Raw genomic sequence first — 19112 nt, forward strand, 5'->3', positions numbered from 1 at the left:
GCCTAACCTGGTTTCTGCACTCACGGATAATAACCTCTTTTGTCCTCCAGGAGTCCCACCCCTTACCACGCCCTGCTTCACCCGGCTTTCTTCACCAACCACTTCCCCTTCTACACACTATCTACCATATTATGATCAAAATCTCATGGTCTGCCCTGCCATCATTTCTGTCCCTCCCTCTCCCTAACATCTCTCTTATTTCTAGTATCATTTCTTGTCGCTCCCCTCTCCAAATGACCGTGCTCTCATTCAAACTGTGTTCCGTGCATGTCTTCCAGATTCCTTTTGGCACATCTGGCTTCTACCTGTCCTCGCAGCTACACCACAAGTACAGCTCTGCTTCTGCTTTCACACAACACTGCCCTCCCAAGAGACACACAAGTCAGCAAAAGGCTCAGCCTAAGGGAAGTTTCTAGCTCTCAGGGCTGCAGGGAAACCCCGAAAAAGTGGGCAGAGTACATCCCCCAGACAAAACACAAGGCACACACAAAGGGATGACAAAGTACTGCTAAAAATTATGTGCCTCCTACATCTTGGGGTTTACTCATGATCTTTGATAGAGCATTTTGGAGCTAGCTGGACAATGAAGAAACAGACCTACTTGAACCCTGCTACGACAGACAACAGGCAGCAGTAACTGTCTTCGTTATTCCCATCTTCAGATCTTCATTCACTTATGGGTTGTGGTGTACACCTTCATTCAGCACCACCCCTGCCATCCGTCTCTTTAAGAATGTTTGAAGCTAAAGACTTTAGAACAGATAAAAATAGACTAAAGAAATGGTGAGTTTACCACCCTGAAGCATGAAAAATCACAAGCGTGGCTCTCAAATCATAAGATTCTGAAAATAAGATTCTTTTTCCAATGACTGGCTGGTGCTCCCAGCTCCTCCACTTAATCAATTAAGAAATTGTAACAAATTATTTCTGTAACCATTTACACCACCTTTGTCCTAGTCTAATACCTCTCTTCCTGACATCTTCACCTCAATTACCAATGATATTTCATCTATTCCTTCAGGCCAAACCACTCTCCCCTCTCAGTTGTTGAGAAAAACACTAGTGGGTACCAGAATGAGGAGAGCATGATAAATTCATGAATGTGCCTACATCATATGGTTTGCAGCGGCGAGTACAAAATCTGAGTTTGTGACCTGCTATTTCTATATTCCTGTACAAAACCTGAACTCCTCACTTCTGCTTTCCCCAGGCACAGAGCAGACAGAATGCGCTACATCTCATGCTGCCATCCTCCTTTGACAGAACTGACCAGCCGCTCATCAGGTTGGTTCTGGGAGCGGACATCCATTTGGACAGCACTGTGCTTCAGCCCCATTTGCACTGGAAATGTCTGAGAACCTGAATTTCATGTACACATAGGAAAACTCGTAAAATATTTGCCAGAGCTGACAGCAGTGACGTCCTAGATCTTTCTCTCAATCATAAAGAGTGTACAGTATGTGCCCTTCTCAAAAGGTGGATGAGAAAGGGCCAAAGCTATTCTTCTGTTGCTACATATCTTGAAGTTGTGTCAGTAGAAAGGCCAGTGCTGGAATGAACGCAAGATATACAATCAGAGCATCAAACATAAGTACAGACAGCACCTCAGAAGTGATGGATGTTTCTCTTTGCATTCCTTTCTCTCACAGACACGTCTCTTCAGCTTGCCTGGCTCTTCTGCACAACAGGATCTGTGCAGTGTGAGTAAGTGACAGAAATGTCTTCATGATAGATAGAGTGAATACCAAGTGGCTTAGTAGTTAAATTTTAACTAAAACACTCAACAATAACAAATAAACATATACAGAAATTCCACTGTGGCCAGCTAGTAAAGCACATAGCTGTTTTGCTGCCGTCATTCGTCATTCTTAATTGTTTCAGCAGCTTGTTCTAGGGCCATTCCAGATTTCAGTCTATTCAAAACACAGCACTGGAAGTAATTTTTTTCTTACTTTAAAACAAGGTTTTCTGGAATTCCAGCCTTCAAAACAGCTTATTATTTTCTTCAAATGATCCCATTGAAGATTTGAGGCGTTCATTAACTTTAATAACCTTTAAGTCAGACTTACTTAAACATTTCATCTCCACTCTCAAGTCTGCACTTTCCTACCTATGGTTACGGTCTTGCTTCTTACTACATTTCCCTGCAGCCTGCTAACAAATCCAGTCTCTTAGTTTCTTCCTGTCACTCTTCACATATGCTTTCCCCACAGGCTGCTCTTACTTAATTCAGGTTCTTCCGAGTTAATTTTGAATTAATCAGTCATCATGGCAACTAATAACGTATCATGATTCTTGACAGACCAACACTGACACACACTTTACTCTGCTCCAGCTGTAACAACATAATTCTGGACACAAGGAGACACTCAACCAAGCCTGTGTATTTAGGATAGCTGGTTCCCCTTATTGTTTTTTTGTTGCTAATAAGGCAGGTGTGATATCTTGGGGATTCAGCTGAGAGTTTGGTGTTCAACAACACCCGCCAGCTCCTCTGAGCCTGTGTGGAAGTGCTCTGAGCAGACACACACTCTGGCGGTGCCGTGATGGAGAAGTATAAACAGACAGGCATCCAACAGAAGCTGATGCATTGAACAACTCTCCTGTTTGCTATAACCATGATATACAACAATATGGCAAACAGCTTTGAAAATACTGGTTACACAAAACCAGAAGGTTTAATTCTTACAACTTCTGTGAGGCCCACAGCCAGCACCAATTACCACTGACACCACTGACATCTGGAAGGACCCTTCAGGTGCTTTCTTGTCCTTTCAGACAGTACTCCAAAATTTGTCTTTCCCCTCAGTCACATCCCACAAGGGGATAAGGAGAAGGTATTTTGCACCTTGTTTACCTCATTTTTCACTACACATCCTGATCCCAGAAAGGCAGACACTTGCTATCTTCTACAAAAATCCTAGTATCTGCCCAGAGATGCAGACACTTAATATATTCTACAAACATCCTGGCCTCTGCTCAAAGATACAGATACTTAGTCTTAAGAAAGTTATGAACTCTGTAGTTAATCGCCTCATGGTTAAGAATGCTTGATGAAACAAGGAAAGGGATATCAGACAGGGAGAATTCATGATTGTTTAAGGATTACTTGAAAGACACCCTTATCCTAACTAAGGATGTGGAAAGAAAATAAGTAATTTTCTGTTAAAGTAGAATTGTGTAACCTAATGAATATATTTATTAGATAAGTGTCACAATTGTATTAGCTAGGTGGGATTTTGAGTACTGGTTTTGTACATATAGGCCTTTGGGGTGTTCAGCAGGTGTGCTAGCTCTGTGAAAGACGTTCCGCCTAGCATCCTGCACAGAATAAAAGCAATGTTCACTCTATAAAATGCTTTGTTTTGGGAGTCTCTTTTTTTATTGATTTCAGGTAACACCGTGAGCCATGTCACACCGGGTATGGTGGAAGTCCTGCTGTTTCCCATGTCCTCACCCTGCCCCATGCCCCACACATCACTGCCACCATGCAGGTGGCTCCCAGTGAACAGGCAGGGACAGTGCCAGCTCCCCTGAAGGAACATGGCTAGAAGCCTCATGCCTCTCAGCGGGCACTGGGGGCTGCAAGCCGTGGCTCCCAGCCTGCTCTGAGCCTCTGGCCCCATAGGCCCACTGCTGCCATCACCCCATGCAGTGAGCATCAGCCCCTGTTGCGTGCTCAATCCGGTCACAGGGCTTTGTCCAAAGCTCCTTTGGGATAATTATAGAATCATAGAATCATGGAATGGTTTGGGTTGGAAAGGACCTTAAAGATCATCTAGTCCCAAACCCCCCACCATGGGCAGGGACACCTCCCACCATGTCAGGCTGGATGGTCTTTAACATCCCTTCCAACCCAAACTATTCCATGATTCTAATGCCTAACCTAAATCTTCCTGCTTTCAATTTATAGCCATTGCTCCTAGTCCTATCACTACAAGCCTTTGTGAACAAGTCCTATCACTACAAGCCTTCCCTCCCCAGCTTTCTTGTAGCCCCTTCAGCGACTGGAAGGTCGCTATAAGGTCTCCCCAAAGCCTTCTCTTCTCCAGGCTGAACAAGCCCAACTCTCTCAGCCTGTCCTCGTATAGGAGGTAATGCAGCTTTCTGATCATCCTCGTATCCCTCCTCTGGACTCGTTCCAATAGCTCCATCTCCTTACGTTGGGGATTCCAGAACTGGACACAGTACTCCAGGTAGGCTCTCACAAGAGCGGAGCAGAAGCCCCTCCCTCGCCCCGCTGGCCACGCTTCTTGTGTTTGTGTTGCAGCCCTTATTTTTATAATACAAATTTTAAAAAAAAAAAAAAAAGAAAGAAAGCAAGAAAGAAACCCGCAGGTAGTGGAGGGCGGGGGAGGGAGGGGGGCGTCGCGGCCGGATGACGTCACTCCACGCGCCCCCCTCGCCGCGCGTGGCTGCCGCCGCGCGCCACCAGAGGGCGACCCCTCCCGCCTCGCCACCTTCCCCCACCTCGCCACCTCCCCCCACCACCATTGGCTCCGCGCCGCTCGGCGCCGGGTCACGTGCCCTCACCCCCCCTCCCCCCTTCAAGAGAGCGCCGGAAAACCTATCCCAGAATGCTCTCGGCGGCGGCCGCGGGACGGTTTGGAGGCGTCTCGCTGGCTCCTGCCGCCACGCCACCGCTCTCCTCACCGCGGCCGAGCAGCGAGCGCCCCCCCGCGGCCGGCGCCCCGCTTCCCCCCCCCCCGTGGCGCGCGCACGTGTGTGCCCGGCGCCGAGCGCGGCCCCCGCCCCTCCGGCCCGGCGCGCGCCGCTCCCGGAAGCCCCGGGGGAAGCGGAGCCTCCGCGAGCGGCTGCGGCGCCAGGTGAGCCCCGCGGCGGGGGAGGGCCGCGCCGCGCCACCTACCGCTCCGGCCTGGGCCTTCGCCTTTCCGCTCGGGGTCGGGCTCTGCTCGGCGGGGCCGAGGGGCTCCGCGCCGCCCGCCCGGGGGAACAAAGCGGGGCGGCCCCCCAGCGCCTTCGTGGCGGCGCGGCGGAGCTCCGGACAAAGATCCCGGGCCAGGCAGGTCCCTCGTCCCGCCGGGAGTGGCGGCTGGAGGTGGGGGGGGAGCGGTGTGTAAACACCGTAGGAGCGATTTATACAGAGGCATAGAGGGATAGGGCGAGGGGGAATGGCTTCGGATTGGAAGAGGAAGGTTTAGATTAGATATAAGGAAGAATTTCTTTCACCATGAGGGTGGTGAGGCACTGGCACAGGTTGCCCAGGGAAGTTTGGCTGCTCCATCCCTGGAGGTGTTCAAAGCCAGGTTGGATGGGGCCTTGGGCAGCCTGGTCTGGTGGAAGGTGTCCCTGCCCATGGCACAGGATTTGGAACTGATGGGCGTTGAGATCCCTTCCAACCCAAACCACTCTATGATTCTAAGAGCATCTGTCTTAGAGTAGCAAGAGTTCCTGGGAGGCTTTGCGGTTGTGGAGGAAGTTGCCCGGGGAGGCTCAGCTGAGCGCCCAGCTTTGCTTTTGTGCTGCCGTGGGGTCGCAACATCGGTAGAGTCACGCTGAGTCGCGCCGGAGTCGGGAGGCGGTGCAGCTGCTGAGCTAGTGAGTGGCTCCCCTGCTTCCTGTGGTTCACGGTACATCGTGTCCCAGTTTGTTTTTCCACTTTGGTGAGAGTTAAAGAACGTTATTAGTTTGAGCTCCAAGCGCGGCTCATTTTTGTTTGACGACCACGTTTTTAACTCCAAAAGGTTTTGGTAGCACTAAAATTGGTCCCTTTGCTCTCACGGGAGGTCTCCCTCCACTTGTAGACTACTAATTAGTTTGAAGTTTTAAGAAGAATGAGATAGCAGAGCAAAAGGCCAGGTAGTTGCTGTTTGTTTAGTATCAGTAACCAAGGACTGTTGGCAGAGAGTCATTTATTTAAAATGTGAGGAGACTGTTAAGGTTGTTCACATCTGAGTAACAATTATATATTGGATTGGAATGCCCCTGATCATTGAGCAGCTGTTTTAGGATTTTAACTGTATAGCTTTTTAGGGCTTTGGTAACATCAGATGCTTCCTTAACTAGATCTCTCTTCGAGGTTGTGTTTGTATATCACTGATGTATTGGAAGCTTTTAGTTCTCTTTCCTTCCATCGTAGTATTAAGTGAAGTGTGATCTAACTTCAGACTTTTACTGTGTGAGTATTTCGGACTCTTACACACGGGAGAGGAATGGGGGAAGTCTGTTCATTTACTTATAGTTTGTTTGAATCTTAGCAGAAGTAAATAGTAGGCTTCTTAAATGACTGAATAGCAGAAATTTGCTGTATTTGACTCATTACACATCGTAATCCAGGTCTGGTCTCTTTTAATTGGAAAGCTGTAGTTAGAGATTCACAAGGTTAAGTAAAAAAATGAATAGCATCCTCTTTAGGGACATGGAAGAGACTTGGAAATGATCCCAAGTACTTTTTCAGATGTTTCCTTTAGAATTTCTAGGAATACATGTTTGTTGTTCTGTTTTCCTTAGAGGAGTTGAGAAATAGTTGGGGGAGGGAGGAAGCTGTTTAGACTTTTATTTCAATGTTAAATCGTTCTCAGCTTTTCTTCCAGTAGCTTTCATGTGCTGATGTGTCAACTTCCAGAGTCATAAATGGCTCAAATAAGAAATGCATCCTTTTTCTTTCGTGTTGCACTCATCTTTAGTCTGCTTGTGAATAACCAGAACAGACAACAGCTGTGTGGCCTTAGTGGTGTGGGGTAATGGAAATCTCTCTTCCAAATGGTCTCAAAAAAGTGTTTTCAGACCTTTAATAGTAGTAAAACTGGGTTCACTAATTTCTGTTATATGCAGATTATTATTTAAGTTTGGGAAGGCTTCTGTAGGAATTTGAGTTTTTTGAACGTGAATTTAGAAATGCATGTAGGCTATCTTATTCTCCAGTTGCTCAGCTATCGCTTTTGAAACATCCACAGTTTCTTTGTGCTTGTGATTGACTGATACAATAGATATATGACTTCTAGCCTCTGGTTTTATAAAGCTCTTAGATGGTTCTGCTCATGATACTTGATGGTTCTGTACTGGTTACAAACATCTGGGTTTTTTTTCCTGTTACAAGGATTCTTTGCAGAATCTTCTTGGATTTCCACTGTCCTGAGTAGTTAAAATCTGTGCAAAACCTTAAGTTATTTGAAGGTGGCTTTATTTGGTAATTATTTTTATGATGATTTTATTTCAGTCAATGCTCTATCTAAACATACATGATATTAATGGAAGGAAGAATAGATACTGCTAGAAAAAGCTGGACTTCGTATACTGACACTTGAATTCTTGAAGCCTGGCTGTCTGTGAGTCTGCTGTTCAGTGTTGGGACTTTCTTTCCCAGCAGTGTGTGGTGAGGGGGAAAAAAAATGTCATTTTAGTTAATAGTAACAAAACCATATAGTTCAGTTTTTGCTGATAGCACTGAATAATCAGTTTAGCTATCAACCAGTTATCAATTTGTCTTAATTCTGAAATGGTTACAGCTAAACTGTTCAAGATTAAAGTAGATTTAATAAATCTCAACGTTGCTTAGGTTTTTTGCCTTTTTTGCAAGTTGGCGACAAACAATGTTAAACAGATCTATACCCTCCCCCCCTTTCTACAGTCGTAAATACCAGAGGTCTCTAATGTGCATGCTCTGTAGAGCACATCAAAACAAGGGCTGCTTCGTGGCTTTTCAGCAGTGTAGGCAGTGCTTATTTCATGTCTTGTGTACTAGCCTACCCTGTCCTGAAGGGCACTGCCGTTGGTCTGAGAGGGTAGCAGTGCAGTAACATTGTATCCTCTCTTCCCTACTTGTTTGATCTCTTTTCCCAACAATTGGGGATAGAGGCAGAGTTTGCAAGCAGGAAGTTGTGAATATCTCTGGTTTGGATTTGAAAGTTGATTTGGTTTAGTACCCTAAACCACCTGAACAGGATGATTCTCTTGTTTGTTAAGGTAGCTGCAGTCGTGAAATAGCAAGTGGAGGAGATCTGTAGTGCTGGGAGGTGGAAGGTGAATGCACATCTGCCTTTCTGTTCCCTAAAGCTGCAGTTCTGCTTGCCTGATCCACCACCTCTCTGCATCTGGGTCTGGTGGAATGCCAAAGGCAAGGTGGCTGTGTTGGAAGGACTGAGAGGTTGAACATGCATGTCTGCATTTCAGTGGCTTGCACCAAGTAGTTTTTCTCCATCCTGAGTTTGAAACAAAACCAACCCTAAAGGCTAAGGAAGTTCCCTCTTGCTTTTAGAAACATTCTGCTGTCCTACAGGTTATTTTTATGATGCATCAGATAGCTTTCCTTAAGACTTTTAGTTGGAGAAATAAATCTAATCTAACTAAACGTGGAAGTTGTCACTTCTAGGCTGTGGAAATTATAACTGACTTGATAAAGGATGATCAAAATATCATAGTCAAGACTAAAATAAACTTTCTATAAAATGCATTTACTCAAGTAACAAATATGTATACACATGCACATAGGTACATGTACATTTCTGCTTTATGTTTTGTATGTTGTGCCAAAATGAATAATAATATCTGTCTTAACACAGTTTTTAGTTAAGGATTGGTGAACTCCTGTTAAAATGCAATTTTTGTTCTTCTGGTACTAGGTCTGTAAGTGTTGCTTTACTGTGAACTGCCTTCAAAGGTATGATCTGTGACTAAACCTGAGTGATGCATTTAATGATGTTTGGAACTTTTCCAAGCTAGTATGAAAATGATTGGAAACATCAAGTGAGTTAATCCTTGTTGCCTTGCTACTTACTACCTGGCTTTTGTTAGACTGCCAGCAGTAATAAGGACTGTGACGTTCCATGGGATCACTGTCTGATAGAAGCCAATGTGTATGTCCTTACCTTTAGATAGCAACACTGGCCAAAACTGCAGCAGCAAAGATTCTACCTTTCCTGATGTGCCACAGGAGAGATGGAAACCCTTACGCAAAACTGGGCTGTACTGATACTCAAAACTTGAGATTTAAGGTAGAATCTGAAGGTAGATGAATGGTGTAAGTTGGACTGCTTGCTATCCAGAGCAAGTAACTTCAGCAGTTCTAGACAGAGACAATAAAATACTTCTCTGCTTTCTGTACAGCCACTGAATATATGCTTGTACATGGGTTTGCCTTTTTTTTTTTTTAAACATTTATAGTTTATTGCTTGTGCTGCAAAAGGTAATGACCTCTATGGATAGATGGGTGTAAGGAAAAATAATTGCAAGTTTATGAAACAGCTGGAGAAAAGTCTGTTGGAACTACTTTGAGCTCACTAGAGTCTTGTTTTAGAGTTCTTAGAAAATTAGGATACCTATACCAATGAGGGTGAGGTATCCTTCTCTCTGAATCTATGGAGTTGTGATTTTTTTTCTTTTAAATGTAGTTTCATTGCTGAGCAAGAAAGCTACCTTACCCAACTCTCAAATAAGTCAGTTGGTACCAAGAGTTACTTTACGGCTGTTACTGTGGCAAGAAACTGAATGCAAATCAGGCTCAGCATTTTAAGGAGCCTGTAGTATTGTTGATGTTGGAAATACAAGTTCTTTTTGAAGCTTTGCAATGGAACAGAGTAACCAATTATAACAAAAACTAGATTGGTCACTTAATAAAACAGTGCTTCACCATGAATTCTTATAGGTGGTTTCTTGATGCCATTTATATGGTGAAAGTAACCCAAAATGGTCAAGAGGATAGTTTTCTATTAGCAGACTGTTCTCACAAATTAAAAGTTATGGAGTTCGGGTTATATTTCTTAGGATCAAGTCTAGCATTTCCCTCTTGTGTGGTTAGTAGTTTCTATTGCTGTTGGCGCTAAGGAAACTTTCTCCGATGTACCAGTCTTCCATTCCTGGCTGTATTTTTATGGCTGTATTTTAGGTGTCTTGAAAGTTATCACCGAGTAAGGGCTGTGAAAGCAAGATCAAAAGTAATTGAAACTGCTTATCCCCTGTCTATCTACTACTTCTCAAATGATTTCTAATGAGTTATTGTTCCACAAATATTGAAGGAGATTTTGTGCAAAATGCAATTACATTTAAAATTATTTCAGTTGTTATAAATCCTTTGCAAACTCTTTTTTTCCACCGTTTTCTGAAAATGTAGCATTTCTTTTTGTATGAGGTTAGTGTAAGTCTTTGACCTGAACTTATAAGAAGCTGTTACTCAAAGTCAAAAGGATCTTGAGGACTGTGTTTTTATCGCCATAGCTTTCATTGAGTGCTTTTTTGTTTTTTTTAAAAACTATGCTTTGGAGAGGCAAAATATACTTTTAAAGGGCTGTGTTCTTTCTTTTGTTTTTGAGTCAATGCCTCTGTATTTTACATATAAGCTGAAATTACTTTGTAGGGCAACACACTTTTTAATACCAAAAGAACATGTCATATCACTAAACTCGATTTGATGCTTAAAATGAAAGAACAGCATGCTTTTAATGGAGGACTCAAATTCAGTGGATTTTTATCAAATGTCTGTGTGGTTCTATGCAATCTTCTGTAGCGCATTTTTCCATTTAAGTAAATCCATAAAATTATAGGGAAGCCTATACATTACATGAATTTTGTGAGAGGGACACCCATCAGTTTGCAGGGGTTCAACATTCAGAAGCTGAGAAATAAGACTATTGTGATGTAGGTGAAAGGAAAAATAATGGTAGTCTGTAATTGGAGAATTGCAGGCTATTTCCTCCTTTGCTGGATTCAGCTCATTCTTTGGCTCAATATACTTTCCTAAACAACCACTCTAGTTTTGTTGCTCCATTAATATTATGCATCTTAAATGTGGTTCTTGCCCTTGCTACTGCCCATGAGCTGTTCATTTCAGTTCAGTCTTGCTCCATTGTTTCTGCTTGCACTGTTAAAAGTCTCAGCTTTTCCACTTCTGTCTTTGCAAGGTATGTTGGAGTAGTTCCTACATCTCTGGTGTTTGGGTCCAGCTATCTGAGCAAGTTTAGGGTGGTATTAAGGAAAATAAGGATGGTCTTCCTGGTTTCTTTAGCATCAGAGAAATGATTGCAACAAGTCCTGCTGTGTTGCCGTAGCACTGGCTGAAGTATGTTCATTCATCTTGTGGGAATGTTGCAGTGCAGAGTAGCAGTGGGATAGGAACTTCAAATTATTAGTGTATACTGAGCACAGATCCAGTTTATGGAGGGAATAAATGCAATGACTAGCAAAGATTTCTTGAGTAAATGCAAACTTTTTTCCTCTGGATCTATGACATGGCTAGATTTCGAAGGGTTGCTTGTGCAGAAAGCATATTCTTCATCCCAGTGACATACTGCCAAGTATCTGCTCTTTGGTGGAAAGCATGAAAATACTAGTGCTTCCAAGTGGCTAGAAACAAGTACCTTTTTTTTTTTTTTTAAAAAACTGTTCTTGGAAATGACTGAGCCATTTTTGCTGACTTTGGTATGTAATGCTATCCCTTCCAGCTGCAAAAGTATGCATGTGACTAAGGACCCTCAGCAGCAGAAGGCAAGGTCATGAGTTTATGCTGATTTGATTTAGTCAGTTAATCCATGTGCACCATGACAATAGTACCTAATCCCTAATTAGTTCCTGTATTTGTACATTCCCATTTTACCCAATTTAGTCAGAGATGACTTAGAAGACACACCTAAGTGCTGAATTGTACAGTTTGTGAGAGGATGTTATGTATGCTATTTTCTGTTACATATTTCTTCATATTATGTTAATCACTACAGTACTTCAGTGTTTTATCAACAGTTTTTAGAACAACACAATTTAGCCCCTGGTATACATGCGTGTTCTCCCTGTGGGAGTGGTTGTGGTTTGGTGCTTCTGTTGGGAGTCTTGTCGTACACATGCACACATGAAACAGCAGCACAGTGCATATTACCGTCTATTGAAAGTAGTGGTTTGGAAGGCAAAATAGGGTGGTCTTTTAATTTCTGTGAATATACATTTCATCATCTTGTATTGATTTTTAGAAGTTTCCATTCATTTTTTCTTCTGTATAAATGAAACTGGTTTTTTTTCCCTGGGGGGAGAAACCGTGGCTCCAAGGAGCATTCCTTCTTCTGGTTGTTATGAACCCAGCTGTGGACTTCTGTAAAGATTAGATCTGGGATTGTCCTGTATAATTCAGAACATCTTTGGAAATCAGTGTAATGAGTGGCAACCTTGCTGGGGAGCTACTCTGCAAAATTGTCTTGGTCCAGTGCATAGAGAAACTTTATGACTTTGTCCTCATTGCTTTTGCGTTGTTGAGAGCTGACAGAGGCTTGAGTAACCTCTGACAGAGTGGAAAAGGAACAAACTGGAAATGTCACTAAAGAGCCATTAGGGACACAAGCACAGCTTTAAATTGCAGGTTAGATTCATCAGCTGTGAAATATATACTTTGAATCAAATGAGACTGCTCTGTGACAATTAACTCCCAAAGTGCCTCTTTTTCTTTTCTTGCCTAACTAGCAAGTGTTGCTTCATGTAGTTCTTGGTCTGTAGGCTGAATTTGCCTAAGCATTGACCCATCTTGGTTGTCAGTGAATGTACCTGATAGTATAGAGCTGTCATTTTGCTGTACTTGGATATTTAATTTCATGTGGTCTGAGTTAACCTCACATCTGCTGGCAGATAATGAAAATGCTTGATTTAGATTGACTTATGGAGGGAATCTGCTGAGGTGCAGTTTCTCATTGCTGATTACAGGGTATGAGCCCTTAATATGAGTTCAGGAGACATCCTAAACTTTTGCCACCTATCCTACTGGAACAAAGCATTTTACGGTTGACAGTGCAGAAAGATGAGAAATTAAATTTACCTGCTGAAGATAGTTACCCATCAGTGCCAGTAGGGTAACTGTAGTTCAATACAGAACTCAAATTTGTCACACCTAAAAGCTGCTAACTGCTGTGCAAGCTTGTAATCGGCTTTCCTTCACCTCTCCATGAGCTTCCTCAGAAGAAAGGGTGTCAGCCTTGTGTGATAGCACAGTGAGAACTGATCTATACAGGGAAACCCTCTTCAGTGTCTTTTTGATAAAGAGAATACCCTTCTGATTCTTTAACTGCTTTGGTCAAACATCACACCTTTTCTGGCTTGTGGAAGTATCGGACTTTATGTGGGTTTTGCCAGTAGTCATGTGGACGGTAGTGATTCAAATGAGCAGTCGGTCCTTGGATGTGTGTCGTCTTTGAGGGAGGGGAGTACAATGGGTCCAGAGGAGGCCACAAAGATGATCAGAGGCCTGGAGCACCTCTGCTATGAGGACAGGCTGAGAGAGTTGCGATTGTTCAGCCTGGAAAAGAGAAGGCTTCAGGGAGAACTTATAGCAGCCTTCCAGTACCCGAAGGGGGCCTACAAGAAAGCTGAGGAGGGACTTTTTACAAGGGTACGTGGTCATAAGGACAAGGTGGAATGGCTTTAAGTTGGGGGAGGATTTAAATTGGACGTTAGGAAGAAACTCTTCATGATTAGGGTGATGAGGTACTGGAACAGGTTGCCCAGGGAAGCCATGCATGCCTTGCCCAAGGAAGTGTTCAGGGCCAGGCTGGATGAAGCCTTGAGCAGTCCAGTCTGGTGGGAGGTGTTACTGCCCATGGCAGGGGGGTTAGAACTGGATGATCTTTAAGGTCCTTTCCAACTCAAACCATTCTATGATTCCGTAAGTGTTTCACAAACTTTTGGTGTCTTGTGTTGTATTATGTTATCCACTACTACCTAAGGGTGATGAAATAGTGCTCTCTTTTGGATGACTTCTTGGGATGGAATTTGGAATTTTGCTGAAGACTGATAGCTTTATTATCATTTCAAGTTTAGCACAAGGCTTTTGTATTTGTCATTTTCTTAATGCTTGTTTTCCAGTGTTAGTGGTTCTTCTATAACCTACATCCTTATTTTTCTTTATTACTAGGGTAAAAAAAAAAGTGAGACCTGATTACTTTGGGAAGGAAAGGAATGGGAAGTCTGATAGATCAGGGGCCAGCTGCATGACTGGGATGCTTGTCCCATGCACAAGTTTCCCAGTACAGAGAGAGATAAGAACTTCCTGAATAGGTATCTTGGTGATACTGACTTTACTGTCTTCAGTCTCACATATGTGTAAATCTGTTGGGCTTGGGGGTTCTTATGGCTTTGATTATAACTCTTATTTAAGAGCATTAAATTGGTGCCATGCTGTTGTTAGAGATATTAAAAGCAGAGTAGAAGTTTTGTGGCATATATATACATTACCCTTTTTTTTCAAGATGTTAATCTGTCTACTTTAGCTCTCTGTTGAGAGAGAACATTCAAACTTTTTGAATAGTGACTTTTCTATTATTACCCTTACACATACAAATAATATACAATGAATAAGGTATTCCTCGGGTACTTTTAGTAATTGTCGAAGACTGAGGAAACTTGTGGATCAGCATGACTTGTCAAGGCATGGATACCTGAAAGGGGACTGCTGACATTGTTTGGCTGCCTCCTTTGACTGTCCAGTAAACTCAAGTGTTTACTGATTTATAGCAGCACTTCAACATGCAATGTTGTCTAAACAACTTTGTGCGTCCCCCACGGTTTCTAGAATATTCTCAAATATGTGAGATCTACTAAATGACATCTTTCTTACTGCCCTGATGTTTAGCCTAAGTCTTATAAGTGCTTTTTTGTTAAACTTCATTGAGGAACACTGCCTACTCCCTTGACCTAATGTGAAGGGGTCTGTATGGCAGGATTTAAACCAGTTTATAATTATAAGCTTTATACAGGAAGGCGATTATCTTGTGTCTGTCCACTGTAAGGTTCTAAATCTTCATTGAAACTCTTGGCTCTTCAGATGGTCAGACATGTTACTAAACTATAATGACTGCAGCAGTTTCTCAAGCTGTATTTGCACTTTTCCATTGAGTTCTATGTGCCTTCCTTGCTTGAGAGGTAGTTATGTCCTCTGTACTTCTGTGAGTGCTGGACGCGAGCATTGAATATCTGCAACTGGTACTCACTTTATCGTTGAGGTACCCACAGATATGAAAGCGCTGAATCTAGCAGAGATGTAGCCACAGCATCTGCAATGTAAGTGTGCTTGTCAGTGTTTTGCTGCGAGACTGTGGAAAAATAAATCCTGAGGAGGATATCCACTGTGTTGTTTTGGGGTTGTGTTTTTCTCCTATGTAAGGAAGGGGAAAGTTGGCAGAAGGCAGTGTACTACTTAGAATACTATAATTCTAGCCATTTGATTTTGACAATTTTCTCCTATGACTTTTCCTTGCTTTTTCATGGACTTGGGAGATAATCTAAATACTGCTGTGCCCTTGAAGGGGGCAGTTTGACAACAAAGTCTTAGCTATTGTGGCACCTTGCCACTGCCAAAAGGGGCAATTCCATTTTATGTCTTCCCTTCCCCATTCAATCACTTGCAATTTCTTTGGAACACTTGTGGCTCTTAGCTGAGTCTGCTTACCATTGCTAGTGGTGAGAAATAGAGCTGCTTCTTTTGGTGGCAGCAAGCTGTTAGATTAGCTCTAAGTAACTGCATCCTTGGAGGGTCTGGAAAGAGCCTTTAAATCAGCAGTGTCTGCTTGTCTGAATGGCACCGATTCTTTCCAAGACACTGGATCTACATGAATAGGCTTAAACCACCTACAGAGAAAGACTTCTCTTTCTGTTCCCCAAAGCATAGCACTGGTCTCTTTCTCATCTTTGTTGGCTTCATGGGCATTCCATTTGTGAATGCAGAAAAGGTGCAAGTTAAGCATACAAAAATTATTATGCTCTTTAAAAGGCCTGCTTTGAGTGTGCATGTTGGTTCTATTCTCACTAATGTTCTGGAGGATGAGATTTTACTACGCAAAGGAGCAATTCCAGGATGAGTGCTTCCAGATTCTCCATTTAGCCCTCACTTAGTGGAAGGCAAACAACATTACTGAGTTGTCACTTGAAATAAGTCTACTTTCCAAGCCCTTCAGACAAATTAGAAGGTTTTTTTCCAAATAAAAAGAACTGTAAAGGTTCTTGGTGTACTTTTGTAAATACCTAATACTGTCCTTTTTTTTCCCCTCCTTTTCTTGGAGTATGTCTTGTGTTAGACATAGCAATACAAGTCAGTCAAAAGCTTTTCCAAGGTTCAGCCCATCTCCAAGATGACACAGGGCTTCTGGCAAAAACTTTCAAAAGTTTCAGCAGCAGCTGGATATCTGCCCAGTAATGGTCCAGAGATTCTGGTGGTGCCATACAGGGAACTCTGGATTACACTGTGTTCTGTCATTAATAACTAAAAAAAAAAAAAAAAAAAAATCACACCTCTGTTTTTGTAAATGTGGCTAATTGAAATCTGTTTTCCTTAAAAACACATTTACTGAGGGAGAGGCTTAAACCTCCTCCAGAGTTTTCTTCAAGACCGTCAAAGTGCAGAGGGCAAAACAGTCCTACTCTTCTCTGCCCAAATTTTTAATTTTAATGGGAGTAAAGTGTGTTATTGTTTTATTAAGCAATTAAACTTTGTACAGTGAATGTGTGGCTCACTGTGGTTTCCTAGTCGAAACTGATTGTTTCTTTAGTTAGTTAAGATGTCAAAACACAACTAAGATGAAATCCTTTTAAAAAGAAAATTTCTTTATTAGAAAGAACAGTCAAAATAAGTCACTATGGGTACTGATACAACATGTGTTTAAGAAGTTGAAGGTTAATGAGAAGTGTCTCCTTAGGTCTGTTAAGGGAACAAGAATAAGCCAGTCCTGGACATCATTTTGCATCTGTTTACTGGAGATCATTTCGTGTGTTCTTGATTTACATTATACTGTCGCATTGAATATGTGTACTTCTGTGTAGGTAGGTCTCCACACGGTTACTGTATGAGAGAAAGAGTGTGTTTAGATGTTGTATTTTGAGGGCATAAAGAATGTTTGTAAAGGCCTTACCTTGCAGTTAGTCAAGAAGGAGGCACATTCTAATTTCATGTGTCGCTTGTAGACCACTGCAAACTTTCATTAGATTTTTCTCTCCCTACTTAATTTTAAGATCTTAACATCCTAGATTTTAGTTCAGCAAGAAACTCGGTTGCATGGCTTTGAGTAGACCATATTTTTTTCTTTGTACGTGCATGGTGAGTTAGTGTTAAAATATGTCTGTATTTTTGTGTGATTAATTAGTTCGTGTTAATATAAAAGGTAAATAGCACACTTTCGTGATATAGAGAATTGTTTAGTGTGTAAATGGCACTTATGTAACTTTATGGAGTTGTTCCAAGCACATCATGAAGCTATGTTCCTCAGATAGACAGTGATTTAAAGAAAATGACAGGAGGATGGGGTGGTGGTGTGTACTTGTGGCAGTGTCCTTTTTCACTGTTTTAAACTTAATACACTCAAGTATTCTTGCCTTTATCTCAAATATAAAATTAAATAAGGGGTTTCTGTTACAAAGTACTTCCATTGAAACCATACAAGCACCAGAAAGTACCATCTTGGCTGCAATGCTGTTCTGTCTTCAGGAATTACTGGAAAGTATTTTATCTGTAGAGCTTGGGCAGGGTTGGTAGTGGTTTTGTCAGCACTAACATAGGATAGTGCTTGTTGGTATCTTGTCAAGTGCCTTGCATGTGGGAGACCTGCGGGATTTTCCAACATTTTACAATAATGGTGAATGGTGATAGCTGGTGGATGTACTTGTTGGATATTAGCATTCTTCAGATACATATTAGCCTGATGGGACATGGTTAGTCATGGATGTGGACGTAGTATCCTCTTCATGTGAGCTCGTGCAAATTTGGTAGTTGGGAGAATGACAAATTTATCTTTCCACTTTCATTGTCTCTCCCTCTCCCCCAGCCAAGACTACAGATTTCTTGTATGGCATGCAACTGGAATGTCAGTCTGAGAAATACTTTCAAATCTTCTTGGAGTATAAAAAATGTAAAGGAATACGTCACATTTTGGGACAAATAAGAGTTCTGTTTTCTGTTGTTTGCCTCTCCTATATCAGTATGTTCTCTTTTCATAACTCTGTTTTTAGGCTTATAAATTTAACGACAGTTTCTTCTTGCTTCAACTGTTCCGGTGCCTGTGATGACCCTTTTAAAGCGATGGAGAAAATAGCCTTTCCAAAGTTAATTCGTTAAATAGTATGTAAAGTTTGGTGATATCTTTATTTATAAATATAAATATTTTGGTAGTATTAAATTCTTTTGTGTTGTGTGAAATGCACAGTGTCAAATTGACAAAAAGTTGTGCTGTGCGAAGTGATCTGTGCAATGCATTAGCAGCACTGGGTGTCTGTTTAAATAATAGTTTTGTGAGGAGAACAATGTAACACTGCACAAATGTATTCAGTTGCTGCACATCTTGGATTTAATATTCTGTCAATTTTAGGATCTGTTCTTCTAATTATTGTAACTGCAAGGATTTCTGGCATGTCTTTGTCTAGAAATTGTTCAGTGGAGAAAAAGTTACTTTTTCTGGTGAAAAACAAATTTAAAGAGCTTCTATGGCTTCTGTTTCTGAAATCTGCCTTAATGAACCCAAGACCTCTGTTATAATAAGCATGGACTGTACAGCTACTGCTTAAGTTACAATTTGGTATCTACATGTTGTCTATTTAAAGCCTTTTCTGTAGATGGATGCAGAGTGCAGAATTCCTGATCTTGTCTTCAAACTGCCTCAGCTGTGAGATGTCCTGAGGGTTGAGAGAGGTTTGAGCACAGCTAGTGGATTTTTCTGCGTCTGTAAAGCATTGCTGAGGTTTTTGTTAAGACGTAGACAAGAAGGAATGTTCTTATGTTTTATATATAAATGGACGTATTCCACAAACCACTGCATGATTTAAACTTTTTGGGACCAAAGCCATTAAGTCCTCTTGCAAATAGGAATGAAAACAGCAGACCTTGATCTCATGCTTTAAGTTCATTTGTGATTTTGGTGGTCTTACCTGTCCCAATTTGATGCAGAATTTCCTTGTTCGAGGCTTTAAATTTTAAAGTAATAGTTTGGCTTTTGCTGGGTTTCATCTTGCCTAGCCTGCAAAGGAGAATGGGTGGTGGTCTGGTTCTGCTAACAGAACTTGCATAAATTAAGGTTTAAAGAAATATTAGTGCTAGTAGCTGCTTTACAGTTGATGACACTTATCCTAATGATATCTTTTAAAGTCAATTTTTTTTATATCAACATAGTATGGTAGTGTAGGGGGAGAATTCCCTTATAGGTGGG

The 19112-nt window shown here is 41.9% G+C and overlaps 1 protein-coding gene across 4 annotated transcripts in view; it reads left to right on the forward strand.

The window, feature by feature from the left end:
* The first annotated feature begins 4700 nt into the window (after window positions 1-4700).
* Window positions 4701-19112, forward strand: part of SCAF11 (SR-related CTD associated factor 11) — a 46943-nt gene continuing 32531 nt past the window's right edge. The window contains exon 1 of one of the 4 annotated variants that reach the window (XM_054074463.1): window positions 4701-4826. The gene's annotated coding sequence lies outside the window, so the exon portion shown is untranslated. Of the gene's footprint in view, window positions 4827-4890; window positions 5024-19112 lie in introns of those variants that run through there. The other 3 variants (XM_054074482.1, XM_054074458.1, XM_054074474.1) reach the window with 3 other exon arrangements.

The sequence above is a fragment of the Cuculus canorus genome, chromosome 1 (assembly GCF_017976375.1).
Source record: "Cuculus canorus isolate bCucCan1 chromosome 1, bCucCan1.pri, whole genome shotgun sequence".
NCBI lineage: Eukaryota > Metazoa > Chordata > Aves > Cuculiformes > Cuculidae > Cuculus > Cuculus canorus.